This window comes from Salvelinus namaycush, chromosome 8 (genome assembly GCF_016432855.1).
Source record: "Salvelinus namaycush isolate Seneca chromosome 8, SaNama_1.0, whole genome shotgun sequence".
Lineage (NCBI taxonomy): Eukaryota > Metazoa > Chordata > Actinopteri > Salmoniformes > Salmonidae > Salvelinus > Salvelinus namaycush.
Window position 1 is genome coordinate 22043862 of NC_052314.1, and position 27058 is coordinate 22070919.

The following is a 27058-nucleotide window of genomic DNA, read 5'->3' on the forward strand; positions in this document are numbered from 1 at the left end:
AGAGGGCTAATCCACCCGCTTCCTGAAAATCCCTTCACTCGTCTCACTGTCCACAGAAACAGCATCATCTGCCAAACCTCATAGGACACTTGATGATGCTCCTTCATGAGCTTTAAAATATATGCATTATTATTTTTGTGCAAATACATCAAAGACCCCACTGGGAAAATGGATAACAGAACCCCATATAATCTGGAAATCATTTTGGACGTGTGTTACAAATTGTATGTTTATTTTGTAACACATGATGCTGTATTTAAACTGTGAACAAAACATTAGGAACACCCACTCTTTCCATGACATAGACTGACCAGGTGAATCCAGGTGAAAGCTATGATCCCTTATTGGTGTCACTTGTTAAATCCACTTCAGTCAGTGTAGATAAAGGGGAGGAGACCGGTTAAAGAAGTATTTTTAAGCCTTAAGACAATTGAGACATGGATTGTGTATGTGTGCCATTCACAGGGTGTATGGGCAAGACAAAATATTTAAATGCCTTTGAAGGGGGTATGGTAGTATGTGCCAGGCGCACCAGTTTGAGTGTGTCAAGAACTGCTGGGTTTTTCATGCAGTTTCCCGTATGTTTCAAGCCAACTTGACACATCTGTGGGAAGCATTGGGAGTCAACATGGGCCAGCATCCCTGTGGAATGCTTTCGACACCTTGTAGAGTCCATACCCTGACGAATTGAGGCTGTTATGAGGGCAAAAGGGGGTTCCTAATGTTTGTACACTCAGTGTACATGTCTTCCATTCTCTAACAGCTTCCCGGTTTTCTATTACAACACATTGGTTGCAAAATAGAAATGCTCTCTGCAAAAATGTATATTGGCCTGTAGCTCTTGTGAACAATGGTAGAGCTGTAAGAATACAAATAGGATCAGACATAGTGAGATCCTTTTACAACTTATCAGACACCTGTGGTAAAGGTTGATAACTGACCTTTACCGTGTCCATTACATGAACGAACACTGTGTGTGTGCTTACGTGCATGTAGTTTATAAGGGAGTAACATATCATCACAGCTATTTCATTTATTGACGCACAACCTACTCCACATATTGCTACACTTGGTGGCGGCTGGGAGAAGATAAGTGAAACATACTGTACCGCAAACCAAAGTCGCATCTGTTTTACAATCCTTACATGAAATAACTTATTTAAAACCACATACTGTACAGACCGACTGAGAAGTGGCAGGTGCTGGCAAAGCAATCCAGAGCCATTGACAACAGATAAAGCCAAGAGTTTGCTGAAACACCCACAGCTGCAGATAGCATGATGCGAATATGACAACCGCACCTGTTCCAACCAGATGTCCTGTATAATCTATCATCTTGAATACCAATGTCTTAGCCATTTATCTGGTTTACACTACCAAATATTGGCTATTAGAGGACACAGATAAGTCTCTAAAGGTTGTTTCATATGTATGTGTGGATAACACAGCTACTGTTTTTGTTGACTGATTTATTAAGGCTACTTTCAGTATTCACATTAATACAATGAAGGATTTATTTCCATGTTTCTAAACTAGAGACAAGTAAACATGGATTAAACATAAACCCATAAGTGTGTTAAAAATATACTTCAAGAGATTGATGCTTTTCAATTGCATATGATTTCTGAAGAGCCCAAAATATTGCATGCAGTACGCTTCTTATACATAAAATAACTAAGTCCATTGAATTGGGTAAATGGCTCCTCAGAGCACACGCCTGCATATGTTTATGGAGCCACAACTAAATCGGAAGCTTGTATACACTAATGCGGCACCATAAATAACATAAAAAATGGCTCTGGCTCTCTCAGAAAGTTAGTGACAGAGTCCTCCACTCTTTGGCCTTTCAGGACCATGGACAGTGGATGAGCACATAGCTGAGGAATTTCTTAGGCACTACTGCAACAAGAGGTTCAGAGGAATTCCAACAACAGCACTGAATGTCTTCATTGCATGGTGAGAGAGTACGACCAAAAGTGCATTTACCCAAACACAAACTGGTGAGGTAGAGGTTACTAATCAGAAGAGTAACAGACACACACAAAGTTGATCAACAAACTTTTAAAACACACTGCAGATGTCGTCGCAGGGCGATACAAAATGGTATCTCTAATTCAAAGCACAGCAGCCATGCGCTGCTAGGTTATTGAGCTTGATGCTTAAAGACCTGACGTGAGGGATAGCACAGGCCTCAAGGTTAGAATTGCATGTTCAGCTTGTGAAGCAGGGATATGACACAGGATTGATTTCAGTTTTAATTTTATGGTGGCTAACTCCAGATTCCATCGCTGCAGTCCTTTAATAAATTCCCTATCATTCAGTATTTAACAAACATAAATGGCAAACAAATCTTCAAAAATCTTAAAACATAAAAATACCATTAGGAAAAAATATAAATTCTTGACAGCCTTCATATTGGTAGCTTATGCACGACTACTTGGAACAGTGAGAATACTTATCCAAAGTAATTTGACTAATTTGCACAAAGATGCAGTCAAACAATAGTGTAACTAGTATACACCTGAGGAAAGACAAAGATAAAAGAGGGAGGGAGCAAGCATCAGAGAAAAACATCAGTTCTCTTTAAGAGATTAGAGTTAATACTGCATAATTCCTCTGGAGGCTTGTGTGTCTACATTCGTACTCAGTGGAGAGTCTTCATAAGTTATGTTCCATATCAATCATCAACCACTGGGAGAAACATATGCAGCACTTACTATTTAATCAATTGGGTTTCAACAAACTTTAAGAACCCACCCAGTGGGCTGAGTACTGAAGACTTTGCAGTTCTGGACAATCAGTTTAAACATGACAGGTTCTCCTTAAGGACTCTGTAGTTCATACAACCCCCCCCCCCTCTCTCTTTTTCTCTAGTCTCAATGTATTTATTTTCTTAATTAAAAGATTGGGGGTAATGTTGAACCATCAGAAATGTATACCGGGGGTGTATTCATTAGTCGGATTCCGTAGCAAAACGTTTTGCCCGAGGCAAACATTTAGCAACATAAACAGTTTACTCCCAACACTCTTCAACATGACGTTTGGTTCTTATACGAAAGTTGTTTAATTGTATGGTTTCCACATGTTACCATCCATCCGAATAGTATGCAAAGTGTTTAGCACAAGCTAAATTATAGATTCTTCCATGCACTAAAGTGGAGTGAAGTCTGCAGGGGACCTTTCAGCAAATTCAAGCCGATATTTTTTGTGAGAAGAAACATGACTGAACTGCAACTTCCATTTAAAGAGTTATCCTGTACCATGTCATTGCTCTCTCTCTCTCTCTTACTCTGCTGTGTGTGCATCTTGCCAGCTGTCACTCAAATGGAGAGGGGCTGAAGCTCATTGGCTAGATCTCGAATTGCTAGGGGGCTGGCCCATGTGGGGAAAAAAATTGGGAAAATGGGGCAGCACAGCTTCCAGAAAAAACAGTTGCTTTCAAACTAGTGATTTCATGGCTAATTGAGGTAAGACAGTAATTCTGCCCATAGACTATGCATGTATGAACTACACATTGACACATCTAGCACAAAGCGGGAGGTTTAAAAAATACTTAGTAAACGCCAATGTTCGGGAGCATGTCTTTAAGAACAAAACTTAACTCAACAGCATTTGCAATGGAATCCGACTAATGAATACACACCATGCATCTTTCCACTACTCCTGCTCGCTCTCCAAACTCCTGCCATTTTCGAGCACTTTGTTTCCCCATTATCAATGTTTGTTAATTTTTACCAAAATTAGAATAAATGTCTGTTAAATCTACACAGTTTATTAGGTACACCCATTTAGTACTGGGTCAGGCCCACCTTTGCCTACAAAACAGTCTGAATTCCTCAGGGGCATTGAAATGTTGCTCAATTGGTAAGAAGGGACCTAACGTGTGCCAGGAAAACATTCCCCACACCATTACACTACCACCAACCACCTGTACCATTAACACCATGCAGGATGGGGCCATGGCCACATGCTGCTTACGCTAAATCCTGACTCTGCCATCAGCATGATGCAACAGGAACCAGGATTCGTCAGACAAGGTGATGTTTTTGCACTCCTCAATTGTCCAGTGTTGGTGATCACGTGCCCATTGGAGGTGCTTCTTCTTGTTTTTAGCTGATAGAAGTGGAACCCTGTGTGTTCGTCTTCTGCAATAGCCCGTCTGTGACAACGACCGACCAGTTGTGGGTTCCGAGATGCCGTTCTACACACCGCTGTTGTACTGTGCTGTTATTTGCCTGTTAGCTTACACGACTCTTGCCATTCTCCTTCGACCTCTCATCAACAAGCTGTTTTTGCCCATAGGGCTGCCGCTGACTGGATGTTTTCTGGTTCTAGCACCATTCTCGGTAAACCCTAGACACCGTCGTGCGTGAAAAGCCCAGCAGGCCGGGCGTTTCTGAGATACTGAAACCAGCCCACCAGGCACGGACGATCATACCACACTCAAAGTCGCTTAGGTCACTTGTTTTGCCCATTCTAATGTTCTAACAGTATTTGAATGCCTCGATGCCTGCTTTATATAGCAAGCCACGGCCACATGGGAACCATTTTTTGTGAACGGGGTTGGTGTACTTAATAAGCTGGCCACTGAGTAACATTGTCAACAAGTGCACATGAACATTAGGTAGACTCACGAGGAACAATAAATGTTCTTGTTTGCTATTTAGTCATTGTTGCACCGTTTGTCGTGTTCGGTAGCCTACCCAGAGACGGAAGAGGAAGCGAGACATCTCACTGGCTCCTTTTTTCTGGTTCATATACAGTCAATGAACTAAGCAGATCAGACCCAGCTGCTACCGCATTGGTGCCTACGTGAGTGCCACCCCTTAAAGCTGGAATCCGTAGTAGGGGAAAAAGCGCCACTGGCCACCCCACAACAATTGTTTTTGTTGCCAAGCTGAGGAGCAATGGGCAGCAGGGTATAACAATTGCTGTACATATTGTGCTCTTCTATCGTGCATGCAATGATGTCAGAGGGGAAAAAACAGTGTTCGTTGTCTGCAGTAACTCCTTTGTTGTTGTAATATCGCAAACAGACATGGCTGTTTCACCACTAAAGATTCCAGCTTTAAGCAGACCGGAATTGTGGCCATTTTTTCCAATGATAAACGGCCTGAGTAAGACATTTAATTTATCCACCATCGTTGGCCTACCTCTCAAAGTTAGGAGTGCGCGCACGTGCGCATTCCAACAGTTATATGTGGCTTTCCCGGCGAGGACACCAATTAATGAGTCGAGCGTGAGAATTGCGTCCTTTGTGAGCGGGTTCTGATTATGATTCTGTTTTGGATTTATTAAAAAAAATGTGTAATTAAGTATTTTGGAATAGGGCCTAGGCCTTTTAAAGTGAATACCAATTATGTGGTTGTCATTTTGACAGTGGTGTGTCCCTCGGAGGGGCTATGTGAATGTAAGTGTCACACCCTGATCTGTTTCACCTGTCTTGTGCTCGTCTCCACCCCCCTCCAGGTGTTTCCCATTTTCCACTGTGCATTTATACCTGCGTTTTCTGTTTGTCTGTTGCCAGTTCGTCTTGTCCCGTCAAGTCTTACCAGCGTGATCCCATGTTTCCTGTGACCTAGTTTTTATTTTTCTTAGTCTTCTCAGTTCTGACCTTTCTGCCTGTCCTAACCCTGATCCTGCCTGCCATCCTGTACCTGCCTGACTCTGATTTGGATTACGACCTTTTGCCTGCCTTGACTTACCTTTTGCCTGCCCCTTGTACTATAATAAACTCTGAGACTTGTACTATCCGCCTCCTGTGTCTCTATCTGGATCTTAGCCTGAGTCCTTGACAGTAAGTGCCTGTTTTTGGCTTCTTTGGCAGATTGATTTTGGTAATTGTGATGGGAGGCTTATTTGAGCCTGGTATAGCCCAACCTAAATGAGGAAGACAGGTTTGCCTGCTCCAAGGCCTTTACATTTCATGAAGTTAAATTGAGAAGTTTATCTAATTATTAAAAATATATATTTAGATTATTTTGTAAATATTGCACGTCTCGACTCTGGCCAACTAGCATCATACAAACGAAAGCATAACTTCTGCACCTGAGCCTGCCTGCCTCCTACAACATTTCTGCTGTTACGACTGATACCATGTCCCTATTTTACACTGGTAAACTGGTTTTATACATTCACTTACGTGCTTTGTTAAAAAAAAGGTATTTTTGCAAGTTGCTGAATTTCATGCATAGAAATACATAGGAAATTATAAATGTAACACTTCATTTGACAGTAACATGAGAGCTGAAAACCCTGTAACTGCAGAAGTGTGCAAGATGGCAGCCAGTGCATGGGCAAGGCAAGCAGAGGGTCATTCACACATGGACTCACAGGAGAAAACATGGCTAATCTAATTCCATTACGGAGGTACAAGGGAGAGCAGTCAGTGCTCAGCCCACACAATGGGACAATCTGCAGCTGCACTGAATGGATGGCCTGTGTGCCTCTCCCATGCAGATGTATCATGCAGCATGCCCGGGGTGCTCTGTTCAACAGAGCCATAGTAATGAAGATAGTTGTTTTCAAATGCATTATTTGGATTATTGATTTATGGGTTTTCCTTGTGATGGCTTCAATTTATGGCAGCCTAATAACTACAATAACAAAGAAACATTTACCACAACATTTTGCTCTCCCAGACTTTTCCTCACGGCACAATAAAAAGGATAACATATGTCTGAAATGAAATAGCATAAAAGGCTTTAGAATGGAAATTGATTATACACATGAAGACAAATAGACTGAAGTGTTCAAAATCAATTCAATAACTTGCTGAATATTGCTTGATATAGTCATGACTTACTGTATTATTGGTACAAAGCACCAGTACATATAGAAGCTCGTCGCACAGACAACTGAATCAAAATTTAAAAAATCATGCTGCAAATTCGACCTCAACACTAAATAAACTGGGCTGGACAAAGACATCCCTCTATCCTTCTCTTGTGCTTTCCTCTGTGATACAAGCTGCACTGGAAATTAAAAGGGACATGAGAGTGTGAACCTTTTAAGCTTATTTTTGCTATGCTCTCCATTATTGGAAAACACATCAGCTTGCCCCTGGTGTGGGAATTCCTGGGTACAGACAACTGATAAAGACGGAATTGATTCCATCCAGCAGAGGTGTCTCAGTTTAGACCTGGAGCAAAATGTCTGTCCTTGCACTTTTCCTCCGGTGTCTAAAGGCAAGTTGTCACAGAGAAAACATCAATATTTTGCCTCATGACTTCTTAAAAACCTTGTTTCTTATCATTAAATCTCCAAGCCAGAGTAAAGAGGTGACTCCAAGTTCAACCAAACTCTGTAACAGGTGTCAAAACACAGTGAATTTAAATAAATTGTTTGGCATTAAGGGAATGCCTCGCTGAAATAGAGACAACCCTGAAAAGAAAATTAATCTGTATGTGAAAAAATGAGATAACATCTGAACAAGAGAGAATAGGTAAACAATACCATCTCTTTATGAAACCATTTGAACACCAGCAAACTCAACAGATATGAAAATGGCTCAGCTCAGTGGCTCAGTGAGATATGCCATCCACATATTTGGCACAAATGATGGAGAAGCCTGTAAATTCAAGAGACAACATTTTCTCTCTGTCCTTTTATAATCGTTTTCAAAAGACCCTAAATCAAATATGTTACATCCAGAGCAGTTGGTGTGGTAATGGGTCATAGTGATGCATGCTTAGTAAAATTGTCTTAATTGTATTATCAATCTCATCCAGCCAATGTTTTTGCCCACAAGCTCACATCAAGCTAGCCCATGACATGAACCTGTAAAAGCACTTCAAAATTATCATCTCTACTTTTATCGATTTCTGAAGCCTTAAAGGATCATGCTTTACCAGTAAGCTTGTGCATTGTTTTTGTTTTGGTTGTGTTTTTTCTCTCTTATCATTTTGAGTGCTGTGCAGTGGTGGTCTCTTCAGAGAGTAAATACAAGTCTGTTCCAATTTCATGCTATCTTTTTACAAGTTAATTATGTGGAGGCCTACAAAGGACAGGAGAGGCTTTGGCAGAGGGACAACAGTCCAGTCGGTTCTTTGTTGTTTTATCTGTTGTTTTGTTTGCTTCTTCTTCTCCCAGGAGAACACAGGAGAATAATCTTTCCTGCAGAGAGTTTGGAGATAAAAACAGAGAGAGCTGAAGGGTCCTTTGCGAGCTGAAGGCAAGGAGAAGGTCAACAGGACTGCTAAGAAGGGCTGTTATCATCTTGGTAACATGTTATCGGGAAGCCTGCAGTCCTGGTTATTTACAGTTACTGCTCCTTCTGGGTGCACAATTCAGCGCTCGGGGCCTATTGCTCTGTAATGAGTTCAGGAACACAGGGAGTTAACAAGACAAAAAGGGAGAAACAAGGGAGGCTAGGAATCAACGGCCACTCCAATAGCTCAGAAGAAAAAAACTGGAAAGATTTCACTGAAAATGCAAGTAAGACAAAAGGAGAGTGAACTACTAGAATGGTTCTTCTCTTTATGCCTGCCCTTCCATTTGAAACCAAACCTATCTTTCCAATAGAAGAGGAGGGGGCAGGGTGCCCAATGAGGGGCTAATCTGTCAGTAAGTGACTCTTGACCTACAATACAATGTAATAGAGAGGGGGTGTAACCATAAGAGTCAAGGTCACAGGCCAAACACTACTATGATTTTGTTAGCAAATATTTTTTTTTTTGTTTTACCTGCACCTGTTCTAGTACTGTGTGATAATCGGAATGGTCCATAGTTAAGAAGGGGAGGTTGAAGTTAATCAGAGTGAATCGGAGAGTTGAGCTAGTCGGGAAGAGGATGTCTGCAAATCCCAGTATAGTTTCCAACCGTCAGGAACAACACTGAGGAAATCAGTCATGGTGAAATAGATTTTCAATCTGGGGAATTACACAAAGTGCTGCTACTGTCAATGCACAGCCAGCTTTACACAAAAATGAAAGGGCAGGAAAAAGGCTCTACTGAAAGCCATTCAAAAGGCTTGGCAGAGTATCAAGTTTTTGTGCAATCACTCTGGCAAGCTGTACCCAAGCATGGTGCAATTACTTAAGAGAAAAATTGAGCAACAAAGCAATAAATATATATTACAAAGTCAAAACGAATAAGTAAAAAAGACCAGATTTTCAAAAATACCAGAAAGGCGATGCCATCCACAGACATCCTAATCCGTATAAAATGCATCGGACGTGAGAGAAAATGCATCATTTGGACATATCAATTTACAGAAAACGTTTTGATGAAGTCCGTTTTGGCTATGAATTCTTCAACACTGCAGGAAGTGCAGATCCCAACAGTGGTTGCCAAGAGCAAAGTGTAGATTTACCATTCTTCAGAAGACGAATGCAAAGTTTCCCTTTCATTAGAAGGAGAGTGCTCAAATACTCAAATAGCCCTTATTCACAGCCAGTGGGCAGTCCCAAATTGGTTTTCTGGTAAACAACAGAGTCCACTCATCGCTCGCAAATAAAAATCCTTTCAAGTGTTTTGAAGAGACAAATCTCTCAAAATGTGATGCCTACAGTGGCTTGCGAAAGTATTCATCCCCCTTGGTATTTTCCTTATTTCGTTGCCTTACAACCTGGAATTAAAATAGATTTTGGGGTGGTTTGTATCATTTGATTTACACAACATGCCTACCACTTTGAAGATGCAAAATATTTTTTCTTGTGAAACAAACAAGAAATAAGACAAAAAAACTGAAAACTTGAACGTGCATAACTATTCACCCCTCAAAGTGAATACTTTGTTGAGCCACCTTTTGCAGCAATTAAAGCTGCCAGTTTCTTGGGGTGTCTCTATAAGCTTGGCACATCTAGTCACTGGGATTGTTGCTGATTCTTCAAGACAAAACTGCTCGAGCTCCTTCAAGTGTGATGGATTCCGCTGGTGTACAGAAATCTTTAGGTCGTACCACAGATTCTCAATTGGATTGAGGTCTGGGCTTTGACTAGGCCATTCCAAGACATTTAAATGTTTCCCCTTAAACCACTCGAGTGTTGCTTTAGCACTATGCTTAGGGTCATTGTCCTGCTGGAAGGTGAACCTCTGTCCCAGACTCAAATCTCTGGAAGACTGAAACAGGTTTCCCTCAAGAATTTCCCTGTATTTAGCCCCATCCATCATTCCTTCAATTCTGACCAGTTTCCCAGTCCCTGCCGATGAAAAACATACCCACAGCATGATGCTGCCACCACTATGCTTCACTGTGGGTATGGTGTTCTCGGGGTGATGAAAGGTGTTGGGTTTGCACCAGACATAGCATTTTCCTTGATGGCCAAAAAGCTCCATTTTAGTCTCATCTAACCAGAGTACCTTCTTTCATATGTTTGGGGAGTCTCCCACATGCCTTTTGGCGAACGCCAAACATATTTGCTTATTTTTTTCTGGCCACTCTTCCGTAAAGCCCAGCTCTGTGGAGTGTACGGCTTAAAGTGGTCCAATGGACAGATACTCCAAACTCTGCTGTGGAGCTTTGCAGCTCCTTCAGGGTTATCTTTCGTCTCTTTGTTGCCTCTCTGATTAATGCCCTCTTTGCCTGGTCTGTGAGTTTTGGTGGGCGGCCCTCTCTTGGCAGGTTTGTTGTGGTGCCATATTCTTTCCATTTTTTAATAATGGATTTAATGGTGCTCCGTGGGATGTTCAAAGTTTCAGATATTTCTTTATAACCCAACCCTGATCTGAACATCTCCACAACTTTGTCCCTGACCTGTTTGGGGAGTTCCTTGGTCTTCATAGTGTCACTTGCTTGGTGGTGCCCATTGCTTAGTGGTTCTGCAGACTCTGGGGCCTTTCAGAACAGGTGTATATATACTGAGATCATGTGACAGATCATGTGACACTTAGATTGCACACAGGTGGACTTTATTTAACTAATTATGTGACTTCCGAAGGTAATTGGCTGCACCAGATCTTATTTAGGGGCTTCATAGCAAAGGGGGTGAATACATATGCACGCACCACTTTTCCGTTTTTTAGTAATTATTTTCATTTCACTTCACCAATTTGGACTATTTTGTGTATGTCCATTACATAAAATCCAAATAAAAAATCTATTTAAATGACAGGTTGAAATGCAACAAAATAGGAAAAACGCCAAGGGGGGTGAATACTTTTACAAGGCACTGTATGTATGTGAAGGGCCAGGCTTGCTTTAGAAAGAAAGATGTCTGTCATGATATTTTGGCTACAGAGGTTTTATGTCTCTATTTGCTATTCATGTCAAAATCAGATAAGATTAAATCAATTTGTTGACTTGTCTGTAATGCATATCATGGCAATGTTTTACTGGGAAATCGGATAAATAATTAGTCTAGTCATAACATTCATTGTGATAGGCATATTAACCTATACCACTTGAAAATCATGACTAGTTTGCCCCTTGCACATTTCAACCAGAGGAGGAAGTTGGGAGGAGCTGTATGAGGACGGGCTCATTGTAATGGCTGGAATGGAATGAGTGGTTTCCATATGTTTGATACTGTTCCATTTAATCTATTCCAGCCATTACAATGATCCCGTCCTCCTATAACTCCTCCCACCAGCGTCCTCTGATTTCAACTGAATCTTGATTAGGCCTACATCTACTATCCTCATGTGCCAAAATGAATCAGGAAAGAATCATTCAAAAGTGCTTAAATACCATTTCTACCAAGATGACATTCATAGGTGGTTGCCCCATCAATGAATATTGTAGAGGCAGACATTGAATTATAGCCTAGCCTTTGAGAATATGATTGTCTAATAGCTTCACTTCTCTCCTAATCTGTCGGATCCCTGCCTGCACATTATGCACAGTGTTTGGCAGAGGGAAGACAGAAACAATCTAAAGTCATTACCCTGGTAGGAAGCTCTGTCAAATCTCTACCTACCCTGAAGCAACTGGTCATCACAAACAAATGAAAACCACTGAAAGCAGTTGTACTTGGCTAAAGATTCTATCTATCGTCTATGCATCTTCAACTTGATTATTTCAAAAGGGGATACAAACTTACATTCAATATGAGATCTTGTTAAACCTCCCTAGCAAGAGCTCCTGGAAAATGTGTGGTGTGCATTTTAATGTTGTTTACTCTGAAAAGTGCAAGACAGCTGTCAGTATCAAAATCTCATGTATTCTATCAAAATTCCTCTCCAGTCTATATTTTGCACTTCGCTTTGCAAACATATTCTGTGCATGAATTTGTGAAATCAAATAAAACCTGACACATGAATGAAGCTCATCTCAGCAAGGAATTATAAATAAATCACAAAAATAACCGAGGCAGCTTAAAAAACATGAACTGGTTAAATGTTACAAATCCTTGCCATTTTCACAAACTGCATCCTCTTGCCTCAGATGAAAAATGACATGTCTGCCTTGAAACTGTTTTATGGCATCAGGATTGCTTGGAAATTAATTACATCATTGGAGCCCTGTGTTCACACACCAAATCTGCAATAGAAGTGTGTAGCCTTCATTTTCACTTACAACATATTCTATCGCTGAGAGATGGATAAGCATGGCTTGGACCCTGTGGACTATGACTCAGAGGCCCACAATCCCCATACTGTTACGGCTGTCCTCGCTGACAGAAGGTGGGGACCAAAACGCAGAGTGGTTAGTGTTCATTCTTTTAATGAAAATCAACAAAACACTTCAAAATACAAAAACAACCAACGTGACAAAACCGAAACCGTCCTGTGTGGCAACAAAACCTCCACAGGAACAAACACCCACAAAACACAAGTGAAACCCTGGCTGCCTAAGTATGATTCTCAATCAGGGACAACGATTGACAGCTGTCTCTGATTGAGAATCATACCAGGCTGAACACAAAATCCCAACATAGAAAATCAACCATAGACAACCCACCCAACTCACGCCCTGACCAACTAAAATAAATACAAAACAAAGGAAAACAGGTCAGGAACGTGACAGAACCCCCCCCCTTAAGGTGCGAACTCCGGGCGCACCAACACAAAGTCTAGGGGAGGGTCTGGGTGGGCGTCTGTCCACGGTGGCGGCTCTGGCGCTGGTCGTGGTCCCCACCCCACCATAGTCAACCCCCGCTTCCGTGGCCTCCTCCCAATATTCACCCTCCATGTCAATCCCACTATTCCAAAGGGCAGTAACAGACTGAGGGGTAGCACCTGACTGAGGGGTAGCACCTGACTGAGGGGTAGCACCTGACTGAGGGGTAGCACCTGACTGAGGGACGGCAGCTCCGGGCTGAGGGACGGCAGCTCCGGGCTGAGGGACGGCGGATCCTGGCTGGCTGGCTCTGGCGGATCCTGGCTGGCTGGCTCTGGCGGATCCTGGCTGGCTGGCTCTGGCGGATCCTGGCTGGACGGCTCTGGCTGGTCCTGGCTGGACGGCTCTGGCTGGTCCTGGCTGGACGGCTCTGGCTGGTCCTGGCTGGACGGCTCTGGCAGGTCCTGGCTGGACGGCTCTGGCTGGTCCTGGCTGGACGGCTCTGGCTGGTCCTGGCTGGACGGCTCTGGCTGGTCCTGGCTGGACGGCTCTGGCTGGTCCTGGCTGGACGGCTCTGGCTGGTCCTGGCTGGCTGACGGCTCGGGACAAACGGGCAGCTCTGACAGCTCGGGACAGACGGGCAGTTCTGAACAGACGGGCAGCTCTGACGGCTCGGGACAGACGGGCAGCGCTGGGCAGGCAGACAGTTCAGACCACGCTGGGCAGGCAGACAGTTCAGGCAGCGCTGAGCAGGCAAGCAGCGCAGGCGGCGTTGGGCAGACGGCCGACTCTGACCTGCTGAGGCGCACAGTAGGCCTGGTGCCGGAACTGGAGGCACTGGGCTGGAGACACGCACCACAGGGAGAGTGCGTGGAGGAGGAACAGGGCTCTGGAAACGCACTGGAAGCCTGGTGCGTGGTGTTGGCACTGATGGTACTGGGCTGGGGTGGGAAGGTGGCGCCGGATATACCGGACCGTGAAGGAGGACACGCGCTCTTGAGCACCGAGCCTCCCCAACCCTACCAGGTTGAATGGTCCCCGTAGCCCTGCCAGTGCGGCGAGGTGGAATAGCCCGCACTGGGCTATGCAGGCGAACCGGGGACACCACCTGTAAGGCTGGTGCCATGTACGCCGGCCCGAGGAGACGTACTGGAGGCCAGATATGTTGGGCCGGCTTCATGGCACCCGGCTCGATGCCCAACCTAGCCCTCCCAGTGCGGCAAGGTGGAATAGCCCGCACTGGGCTAAGCACGCGTACTGGGGACACCGTGCGCTCCACCGCATAACACGGTGTCTGACCAGTACGACGCCCTCTCACTCCACGGTAAGCCCGGGGAGTTGGCTCAGGTATCCAACCCGGCTTCGCCACACTCCCCTTTAGCCCCCCCCCAAGAAATTTTTGGGTGAGCCTCTCGGGCTTCCGTGCTAGCCGCGTACCTCCGGTTCCTCTCTCCGGTTGCCTCTGCTCTCCTCGCTGCCTCCAGCTGTTCCCATGGGAGGCGATCCTTTCCAGCCAGGATCTCCTCCCATGTGTAGCAACCCTTGCCGTTCAAGACGTCTTCCCATGTCCATTCCTCTGTCTGTCTCTGCTGCTGTCGCTGCCCTTCTCCACTCCGCTTGGTCCTCTTGTGGTGGGTGTTTCTGTTACGGCTGTCCTCGCTGACAGAAGGTGGGGACCAAAACGCAGAGTGGTTAGTGTTCATTCTTTTAATGAAAATCAACAAAACACTTCAAAATACAAAAACAACCAACGTGACAAAACCGAAACCGTCCTGTGTGGCAACAAAACCTCCACAGGAACAAACACCCACAAAACACAAGTGAAACCCTGGCTGCCTAAGTATGATTCTCAATCAGGGACAACGATTGACAGCTGTCTCTGATTGAGAATCATACCAGGCCGAACACAAAATCCCAACATAGAAAATCAACCATGGACAACCCACCCAACTCACGCCCTGACCAACTAAAATAAATACAAAACAAAGGAAAACAGGTCAGGAACGTGACACATACCTCCATCTCTGGATATTTAAGAGAGAACGAATACATGATTGATCACAGCCAAACACACAACAAAGACAGAAGTATGTGCACACAAACACATGTCGACACTAAAGGGAAGCAAGCCAACATTAACCTAATGTAAGATGCTTTAACTAGGCTACATGAGCAAAACATTAGTGACATTAAAGTGCACGACTGTTGCATTACAAAATTATATGCATAAATTAACTCCATAACACCTTTTCTTCCTATCGCTAAAGCTCCACAATGTAGTAGGAAAAGTTGCCAGCAATAAGAATATTTTGTTTCAACATTTATCCTACAAATCTTACAAAACTTTTGTGTGATGAGTAGCATTTTGTGACATTTTGAGAACAAGAGATGCCAGCTCAATATGTATATGTATCTCAGCAATCAACAATTAACTTTCAAAGTATTGAAGATGTTTGTACTACTTCTGCTAGGAGAAGGGCCTGAAACCACAGCAAACTGGGCCATGTGTTCCCTCTCTGATTAGATGAAACCAAGTGCAGCAGGCGAGGAATGTCAGACAGGATTATCGCCTGTTTCATTTGCTCTGCTTTTGCACAACCCTGATATCACCTCCCCTGCCTCGCTCAGTGGCATGGCAAAGACACATATGATAACTGAGACTACTGTAGTTTGCAAATATTATGACACTAGATGACTCTTGAAGGAAAGTTTGCTCTGCTCAAACAAGCATGGAGAAAATAGAGCAAGTAAAGAATACAAAACTGATATATTGAATTCTCCATGTGGTCTATATTAAAGTTCACTTAATTTCAAATAACAGGCTTTTCAAATTCAATATTGGTGTATAATAACTACTTAAAATATCAAAGGGATGCAAAATGCACCCATTTCGTGGAATGACCCACCTGTGAAAAGTTAAGTGTCTCCTACAGTTGAGAGTTAAGCAAAGGGATTGGCAAGGATTTTTCTCACACTGTGACCCTTGGTTAAGCGCAATGGGCTGCCCATATCTCAAGAGCTACAAAACTATGTGCCTCCTTAAGCGTGTCACCTTAGTCTTGGGATGTTTCCTTCAGGGTCGTGCCTATATAACGACACCACACTCACTAGGTATCAAATGGGACATATAAGGAAATACAATTGACATAAGAGTCCACGGGAAAGAGAAAGAGAAAGCAGGCAATGGACAAAGAAAAATAAAATAATAATACAAAATGAACTATTACAGTTACAAATGGGTGATAAATATAATAAACCAAAAGGAATAGTCCAGCCGACGCTCACTTGACAGGCCAAAACGTTTCTCCATATTCTCCTCCTGACATAAAAGAAGAAAAAACGCAAAAAGGAAAAAGTGAAAAGTCCATTTAGTGTGTTGGGAAGTGAAGCCGCTCCAGTACCAAGGACAAGTAAGGGAGACGGAGAGGCCAGAGATGCTCTCAATACATCAGAGTCATATGTGTTACTGCGTGGCAAAATCTTCTGCTTGAAAACCCATCACTTAGTTAAAGTCACAGAAGCTTATATAAAAGTTAAAACATGGATCCCAAGTATAGCCAATGTGGAATGACTTGCATGTGACTGTGAAAAGAGATTACTTCCAAAATTACACACATAATCCAACGATAAATATCAGAAGTACAGTTGAAGTCGGAAGTTTACATACACCTTAGCCAAATACATTTAAACTCAGTTTTTCACAATTCCTGACATTTAATCCTGTCTTAGGTCAGTTAGGATCACCACTTTATTTTAAGAATGTGAAATGTCAGAATAATAGTAGAGAGAATGATTTACTTCAGCTTTTATTTCTTTCAGCACATTCCCAGTGGGTCAGAAGTTTACATACACTCAATTAGTATTTGGTAGCATTGCCTTTTAATTGTTTAACTTGGGTCAAACGTTTCAAGGAGCCTTCCACAAGCTTTCCACAATAAGTTGGGTGAATTTTGGCCCATTCCTCCTGACAGAGCTGGTGTAACTGAGTCAGGTTTGTAGGCCTCCTTGCTCGCACACGCTTTTTCAGTTCTGCCCACAAATTTTCTATAGGATTGAGGTCAGCGCTTTCTGATGGCCACTCCAATACCTTGACTTTGTTGTCCTTAAGCCATTTTGTCACAACTTTGGAAGTATGCTTGGGGTCATTCTCCATTTGGAAGACCCATTTGCGACCAAGCTTTAACTTCCTGACTGATGTCTTGAGATGTTGCTTCAATATATCCGCATAATTTTCCTCCTCATGATGCCATCTATTTTGTTAAGTGCAACAGTCCCTCCTGCAGCAAAGCACCCCCACAACATGATGCTGCCACCACCGTGCTTCACGGTTGGGATGGTGTTCTTCGGCTTGCAAGCCTCCCCCTTTTTCCTCCAAACATAACGATGGTCAATATAGCCAAACAGTTCTATTTTTGTTTCATCAAACCAGAGGACATTTCTCTCTTTTACAATCACGTGCAGTTGCAAACCGTAGTCCGGCTGTTTTATGGCAGTTTTGGAGCAGTGGCTTCTTCCTTGCTGAGCGGCCTTTCAGGTTATGTCGATATAGGACTCGTTTTACTGTGGTTATAGATACTTTTGTACCTATTTCCTCCAGCATCTTCACAAGGTCCTTTGCTGTTGTTCTGGGATTGATTTGCACTTTTCGCACCAAAGTTTTCATTTTTAATATACACTGCTCAAAAAAATAAAGGGAACACTTAAACAACACAATGTAACTCCAAGTCGATCACACTTCTGTGAAAATCCCCTGGTAGCGCCTCCATGCTCTGGACACTACGCTGACAGACACAGCAAACCTTCTTGCCACAGCTCGCATTGATGTGCCATCCTGGATGAGCTGCACTACCTGAGCCACTTGTGTGGGTTGTAGACTCCGTCTCATGCTACCACTAGAGTGAAAGCACCGCCAGCATTCAAAAGTGACCAAAACATCAGCCAGGAAGCATAGGAACTGAGAAGTGGTCTGTGGTCACCACCTGCAGAACCACTCCTTTATTGGGGGTGTCTTGCTAATTGCCTATAATTTCCACCTTTTGTCTATTCCATTTGCACAACAGCATGTGAAATTTATTGTCAATCAGTGTTGCTTCCTAAGTGGACAGTTTGATTTCACAGAAGTGTGATTGACTTGGAGTTACATTGTGTTGTTTAAGTGTTCCCTTTATTTTTTTGAGCAGTGTATATTAAAAATGAAAAGTCCACACCCAAATCTGTTTCACCTGTCTTTGTGCTTGTCTCCACCCCAGGTGTCGCCCATCTCCCCCATTATCCCCTGTGTTCTCTGTGTCTGTTGCCAGTTCGATTTGTTCCGTCAAGCCTACCAGCGTTTTTTCCTGTGCTTCTGTCTGTCTCTAGTTCCTGTTTTCTAGCTTTCCCGTTTTATGACCATTCTGCCTGTCTTGATCCTGAGCCTGCCTGTCGTTCTGTACCTTTCGGACTCTGCTCTGGACTACTGACCTCTGCCTGCCCTTGACCTGTCGTTTGCCTGCCACCCTGTTTTTGTAATAAACTTGTGTTACTTCGAAACTGTCTGCATCTTACCCTGAGCCTTGACAAAAAGCTGAAATGTCTTGAGTCAATAATTATTCAACCCTTTTGTTATGGCAAGCCTAAATAAGTTCAGGAGTAAAAATGTGCTTAACAAGTCACATAAATTACATGGATTCACCACTCTGTGTACAATAATAGTGTTAACCATGATTGCTAAATGACTACCCCATTGCTGTACCCCACAGTCGAGTAGTGAATTTCAAGCACAGATTCAACCACAAAGATCAGGGAGGTTTTCCAATGGTTCGCATAGAAGGGCACCTATTGGTAGATGGGTAAAAAAAAAGCAGACATTGAATGTCCCTTTGAGCATGGTGCAGTTATTAATTACACTTTGGATGGTGTATCAATGCATCCAGTCACTACAAAGATACAGGCGCCCTTCCAACCTCAATTGCCGGAGAGGAAGGAAACCGCTCAGGGATTTCAACATGAGACCAATGGTGATTTTAAAACAGTTACAGAGTTTAATGGCTGTGCAGTAGATAACTGAATATGGATCAAAAACATTGTGGTTACTCCACAATACTAACATAAATGACAGAGTGAAAAGAATGATGCCTGTACAGAATATAAATATTCCAAATCATGTATCCTGTTTGCAATAAGGCACGAAAGTAATACTGCAAAAAAATGTGGAAAAGAAATGTACTTTTTGTCCTGAATACAAAGCATTATGTTTGGGGCAAATCCAACACAACACATCACTGAGTACCACTCTTCATATTTTCAAGCGTGGTGGTGGCTGCATCATGTTAGGGGTGTGCTTGTCATTAGCAAGGACTAGGGAGTGTTTTAGGATGAAAATAAACAGAATAGAGCTAAGCACAGGCAAAATCTTAGAGAAAAACCTGGTTCAGTCTGCTTTCCAACAGACACTGGGAGACAAATTTACCTTTTAGCAGGACATTTACCTAAAACACAAGGCCAAATATACACCGGAGTTGTTTACCAAGACAACATTGAATGAACCTAAGTCGCGTAGTTACAGTTTTGACTTAAATCGACTTGAAAATGGCTGTCTGGCAAGAGCTTTACAGAGCTTGAATAATTTTTAAGAGTACAATCCAGGTGTGCAAAGATCCTAAAGACTTTCCCAGAAAGACTCACATCTGTAATCGCTGCCAAAGGTTTTTCTAACATGTATTGACTCCGGGGGTTGAATACTTATCGAATCAAAATATATTAGTGTTTTATTTTCCATACATTTTTTGGAAATGCTAGAATTTGTCATCCAATTTCGACATTAAAGAGTATTTTGTGTAGATCGTTGACAAAAAAATGACAATTCAATCCATTTTAATCCCACTTTGTAACACAACAAAATGTGGAAAAAGTCAAGGGTTGTGAATACTTTCTGAAGGCACTATATACCCACTAATTCTTGTAGAATACAATGTACCGATGCCTCATGAGCTTAGTTCAACTGTCATACCCCATCAGAACCCATTTGATAAGCTTGTTTTACTCTTTCATTTGTAAACAATGAAATGTAATTGAAAACAAATACTACACAGCCTCAAAACATAGTTAAAACTAAAACTATAACTTTGATAGCATGGATGGTCAGTACTTGAATCCTTTGCTCTGTCCATGAATTTGAGAGTGATTACTTTTCTCCAGCGCCATCCCTTAGCTGTTTACCAAAACAGTGGCGGGGTAGGCACTTTGTTATCGTTATAAACTAAAGATTTCCCTTTTATGTTCGGTTTTTCCATTTCAGCAGAAAAACACACGATTTGCCAACTGCCTTCCCCTATGTTATGTTTTAATCACCTTTTAGTCTTGGAATAAAACCAACAACAGGACATTAGAAGTGGCACTGTAGCTCAGGCCTCTCCAAACCACTTGTGCTATGCGACTGTCCTGATTATTGAAACGTTTCCCTGTTCTTTAATCAAATAAGACCCTACTCTTGATTCATGGGTACTCTGGAGTATATAAATATCTTCTGACAAGATTGACTGCATTTTCCCCCAGCATTCGTTTGGTTCCTGTTTTGTTTTTTCCCCTCAAAATGTTGCTTTGGCTCTGACTGTAATCACTCGTCCTGTAGATGGGCCCTGCAATTGCAACATGAACACTTCTGAGAGAAGATAAAGCAAGACAGATTCTGTACACGGCTCAGAAAGAAAGCACTGAACAGTGAAGGAATTTTCCATACTATTTATCCTCATTAGTAATCTCTCTGCAGAATCCCATAAGCCCATTTTATATAGTTTTATTTTGTTCATCGATTGAGAAAATATTTTTTCATCTATTATCGTTACTGTGCAAGAATTAAAATCCAAGGAGCAAATCCATTAAATGTTTAAGAGGTTCCATACATTCTATAATGTCATTGGCAGATACACAATTTTTGCCCTTGAAAATAATTTAATCATCAAGAATAAACATAAGTATACAGTGCCTTCAGAATATATTCACACCCCCTGACGTTTTCAACATGTTGTTGTGTTACAGCGTGAATTTAAAATAGATTAAATGTAGATTTCGTGTCACTGGCTTACACACAATAGCCCATAATGTCAAAGTGGAATTATGTTATTAGAAATGTTTACAAATTCATAAAAATGTAAAGCTGAAATGTCTTGTTTCAATAAGTATTCAACCCCTTTGTTATGGCAGCCTAAATAAGTTCAGCAGTAAATATTTGCTTAACAAGTCACATAATAATTTGCATGGACTCACTCTGTGTGCAATAATAGTGTTTGACATGATTTTTGAATGAGTACCTCATCTCTGTACCCCACACATACAATTATCTGTAAGGTCCCCCAGTCGAGCAGTGAATTTCAAACACAGATTCAACCACAAAGACCAGAGAAGTTTCCAATGCCTCGCAAAGAAGGTCACCTATTGATAGATGGGTAAAAAAAAGCAGACATTGAATATCCCTTTGAGCATGGTGCAGTTATTAATTACACTTTGGATGGTGTATCAAATCACCCAGACACTACAAAGATGCTGGCGTCCTTCCTAATTCAGTTGCCGCTCAGGGATTTAAAAATTGAGCCCAATGGTGACTTTAAAACAGTTACAGAGTGTAATGGCTGTGATGGAAGGATGGATCAACGACACTGCAGTTACTCAACAATACTAACCTGCAACAAGGCAATTAAGTAATACTGTGGCAAAGCAATTAACTTTTTGTCCTGAATACAAAGTGTTACTGTATGTTTGGAGTAAATCCAATAAAACACATTACTGAGTACCCCTCCATATTTTCACTCATATTGGTGTCTGCATCATGTTATGTGTATGCTTGTAATCTTTAAGGACTGGGGAGTTTTTCAGGATAAAAAATAAACGGAATGGGGCTATGCACAGGCAAAATCCTAGAGGAAAACCTGGTCAGTCTTCTTTCTACCAGACAATGGGAGATGAACTCACCTTTCAGCAGGACATTAAAAGGCCAAATCTACACGAGTCGCTTACCAAGAAGACAGTGAATGTTCCTGAGTGGCCGAGTTACAGTTTAATCTTAAATCTACTTGAAGATCTATGGCAAAACCTGGAAATGGTTGTCTAGCAATGATCAACAACACATTTGACAGAACTTGAAGAATGTTGCTTGAAGAATGTCCAGGGGTGGAAAGCTCGTAGAGACTTACCCAGAAAGACTTACATCTGTAATTGCTGCCAAAGGTGCTTCTACAAAGTATTGACTCAGGGGTGTGAATACTTACGTAAATGAGATATTGCTGTATTTTATTTTCAATAAATTTGCAAACATTTCTAAAAACATGCTTTCACTTTGTCATTATGGGGTATTGTGTGCAGACGGGTGAAAGAAAAAAAAATATTTAATCAATTTTAAATTCAGGCTGCAACACAATAAATGTGGAATAGGTCAAGGAGTATGAATACTTTCTGAAGGCATTGTATACTGTATGCCCTTATTTGGAGTGAAGGAGCTGCCGCAAAAGTTGAAAGACTTATCACAAGTAGCCTAAAGTTAGTTCTGAAAAGTGGAAATCCGAAGCGATGGCAGCAAGAGCAAGCTGGTGTTCGGTCCCTGGCTGCACTTTATATAATAAATCTAGGGAAGAAGGCACAACATTTTACTGTTGAAAGATGCAGAATATGGCTAGTAGCAATAAATAACAGGAAATACGATGTAAACCCTCCTACAGCCAAACTTGCAAATCTACATGTGTGTAGTAAGCACTTCATTGAAGACGACTGTGAAAGAGACATACAATCGGAAATGATGGGAACAAATCACAAAAGAAAACTCAAAAACACAGCTGTATGTTCTGTATTCCCATGGACTGGATCTGGTGCCGTGCCAAAATACAGAGGTACTTTTGAGATGAGATAGCGTCAAAGCAAGCTTGCAGAGGTATGTAGTCTAATCACTACAGTTCGAATTGATCTCATTGTGTTGTAGCCTAGGCGCTCTACCGGTTAGCATATGTTGAGGAGAAAGACAGTAATTGTGTCACCTTACATTGTATTATACAGCAATTGTGTCATATTACATTGCAGAATAGACAGAATCAAAATTAAAGGTGTTGTTGCATTTTAATTACTTAGGATCGGGTCTACTCGCTTTTTTCATAATCCTAATCTCTTATGTCGGATGTGTTGGCTAGCCATGGTTTATTTGCATGACAACATTTCATGCTTTTAACAACTGTATAGTCTTGTGTGAAATACATGGCCCCAGGAACCACCTCGGGTAGGCCTATTTGGTTGCCTGTAGTCTGGTCTATTTTGTATTTGTAACCCCCACCTCCCTGTAGGTTGTGGTTTACTTTGTATAACTAATCTGTAATGCTAGGCTACCTTGTTTGATTCCCACCCCAAAAAATGTGCATCTATGATTGTGAATAAGAGCCTTATGTGCAGTTTTTATGTAAAGGGATTCCCCCACGAGAGTGCACATGCACAGTTGTTACCTTTTTCCTCTGTTGTTGCAGTCGGACACATAAAATAATCACAATAGTTTTAGGTGGAAAAGTACACATTTCCTGACTCAAAACCGGTAGTACTTTTGATTAAAAAAATAGCTAATTTGACCGTACGCTTTCAATAATACAAAGAATTAGTCCACAATTTGCAGATTTCTCAATCGCTCTATGACTGACAACAGAGCAGAGCTAGTAGTGCAAAAGACATGTCACGTGACACAATTTTGCAGCTTTCCAGTTCTAGACGGCAGGGAGAGAGGGGGAGAAGGCAAACTCCACCTAACTAGTTACAATGTATGGCATCCCTTTGGAAAATGTTTGATTTTAGGTAAACTTCTACTTTAATAAAAAATGAGCAGGGTCAGCTATACTGCCCTACAAAGGCAAAACGCAGTAAGTACACATTTGGTCAACAATATTATCTGATTCATGTGGTACTTACTTTCCTGACACAGGAACAAGCCAGTGGATCAGAATTTATCTTGGAGTATCAGAAATTGCTGTCTGTCTAGACAGAAAAATACTTTGAAGTCAGATTTATCAGAAAACATTGTTACTGCGTTTTGCAGGGCAGTATAGCATGAGAACCCCTTCTTCATCTCCTGACTACATGTAGTGAAACAAGACCACTCAAAGTTGTAACATTGTTATAGATTCAAACAAACATTATTGATATTACCATGGTAACAACCATAACCTGTCAACTCCATCTCCCTTATAAAGATAGGATATTAATTTTCGTTCAAATATCTTCCTTTTGGGGCCTCCCGAGTGGCGCAGCGGTCTAAGGAACTGCATCGCAGTGCTTGAGGCGTCGCTACAGACCCGGGTTCGATCCCAGGCTGTGTCACTACAGGCCGTGACCGGGAGTCCCATAGGGCAGTGCACAATTGACCCAGCGTCATCCGGGTTAGGGGAGGGTTTGGCCGGAGGGGCTTTACTTGGCTCTAGCGGCTCCTTGTGGCTGGCCAGGCGCCTGCAGGCTGACTTCGGTCGTCAATTGAATGATGTTTCCTCCGACACATTGGTGCAACTGGCTTCCGGGTTAAGCGGGCGGGTGTTAAGAAGCGCATGACTCGACCTTCGCCTCTCCCGAGCTCGTTGTGGAGTTGCAGCAAAGAGACGAGATCGTAATTCGAAATCAAGTCATTTTAATTAGGTTTTAGACAAAATTGCTATGTACACTTGAATAAAGAAGGAAAATATGCAATTTGTCAACTCCGTAAAACATCAACTCCGTCAGATTTTCGTCAAACGTCAACTCCGTCAGAGTGCTGAAAGATCTGATAGAATGGTTATGTTTTTGTTGGGGAAATGTGAATAAATAATTTTTCATATTTTACAAATGTTGGTACAGAACTTATTTTTAGAGACAAGAATATGTCTGTTTTGAGTATGTTTTCAACTCCGTCAGTGGCTTGTGTCATGGCTGTTGAATGAAGTGGACCAAGGTGCAGCGTGGTGAGCATACATTTTATTTTTATTAGAAATGACGCCGACAAAACAAACAATACAAAACAAACCGTGAAGCTTAAGGCTATGTGCCAAAAACAAAGTCAACTTCCCAGAAAGACAGGTGGGAAAAAAGGATACCTAAGTATGGTTCTCAATCAGAGACAACGAAAGACAGCTGTCCCTGATTGAGAACCCTACCCGGCCAAAACATAGAAATACAAATAATAGAACATAGAATACCCACCCCAAATCACACCCTGACCAAACCAAATAGAGACATAAAAAGGATCTCTAAGGTCAGGGCGTGACAGCTTGTCAACTCTGTTGCTAGTTGCTAACCCCCTTAAGATTGGGGGGTAAATATTCAGAAAAAATATGTTGATCATTGTTCTGCAATATATGCTTAAACTATTAAAGTATTTGCTGTGCTAGACATAAAGGATCATGTTTCCTTTATAAATCTTGTTTTATGTTCTGAATCTAGAAAAGCATGCCAAAATGCTGACGAAATTAGCCCTGGAGCATAATACAGTGGCATAAAATTAAACAAAAAGATGTTTGGAGATTTACATTACATGTTAGAATGAAACAATCAGGGTTTAAAAACTTGTTGGACAATACATATAAAAAGCGATCCAGTTAAGTGCATTATATGGAGAAAAAAAATGTATTAAGAGGTTGTTCTTTTACATGATGTAATAGCTGATTCTTTGGTCTATATAAATATATATTTCAACTCTTGTTATTCTTAAGAAAATATTTGTGAACAAAAAGTTGGGATTGTCCCGAGTTATATCATGCTACTTACTCCTCTTAGACTACTTCAACAGATTTAGTAGGCCTTTCAGAGATATCGGTATCATAAAGAACAGAACTTCCATTTTAAAAAACTATTTGTACACAATCATTTGGTCTTATTTTGTCATTCTTTGATGTAATTTAGCAGTCAGCGGTACACAATAATAAACATTTTATCTGTTACACTATAGTCATGTAAAACTTGCATGAATTAGATTCACTTTCCAAGTTTGGATAAAACATTTCCATCACAAATGGTTAGAAACACAAAATGTCAAATATGAATAAACATTCCGGTACAGAACTTTACATCTTCTGGAAGGAAACCCCTGTCGCCCCTTCCTACATTCAGTGTTATCTCAGCAGGAAAAACAACACTAGCAAGTAAGGTTGCCCATCTGCACAGGATTTGGCCAGAGCCCAAATGTGATGGGGTGCATCAGCCTGATATTCCATAAAAATGGTGAACGAGAACGCAGACGCATGCAGGTAAGACGGTTGATGAAGTGTGAAGGGAAATGGCTTCCTACAGCAGAGGATACAGTGGTGAACTCAAGTTATCTGCATAGCAAATACAAAAACACTCACTAGCACATCCAGGTCTATGAACAGAGCATCTGTTAAGACCTGATAAATCACTTTTTCTTCCAGACCAGTGACAGACTTTCACCCTATACTCTGGCATACCATCATAATGTCCCTGCCTCTGTCTTTCTCTTAACCTGACTTATTACTAATTACCTCAACTAACATGACTGTACCAACGGAAAGAGGAATAATACTTAATAAAAACAGCAGTTACTTACAATAGGTCTACAACAAACCGGTGCACTAAACAAGGGGAAATAACTGTTTACCAAAAATCTGTTTACCAAAATACAAAGTTTGCTGAACGACAAAGATGTTGGAATTAGTTGATATAGAGGAAAGATTTTCAAAAACATATAGGCTACAGTATGTTTTAGCTAAATCCTGAATGTGCACAGATGGATGCACAGGTTGTTTTCTGGAAAATGATTTACTGTATAGAATATTTATTTTTAATTTGACTGTTAGATTATTTCTGCTTCTTTGTAACACTAATGGAAATGCGAGCACATATGATTGATGATTGGTGACTAATATTCCCAATGTAAAGAATTCTGTTTCAAGCACTAATCACACTTTCACATTAGAACAATGCCATATTTCTGTCTGACATTGATAGAAAAGAACTGTCAAAGAGACATAAACATTTCATTTCTCCATGTAAACATTGTATAACTAATGATAAAGGTCCACGTAATGATAGATACAAATATGTTACTTTCTCTAAATAAAAACCCATTGATTAATAAACATCCGTAACAAAAATGAAATTGAGGAGCTAAAGAGATAATTATAACTATTAAAACTC

The 27058-nt window shown here is 41.6% G+C and overlaps 1 protein-coding gene across 1 annotated transcript in view; it reads right to left on the reverse strand.

Moving 5' to 3' along the window:
* LOC120052067 (cytosolic carboxypeptidase 6-like) overlaps positions 1 to 27058 on the reverse strand; it is a gene marked incomplete at its 3' end in the record, with an annotated part of 465946 nt that overhangs the window by 434855 nt on the left and 4033 nt on the right. The gene's annotated exons all lie outside the window — the stretch shown is intronic.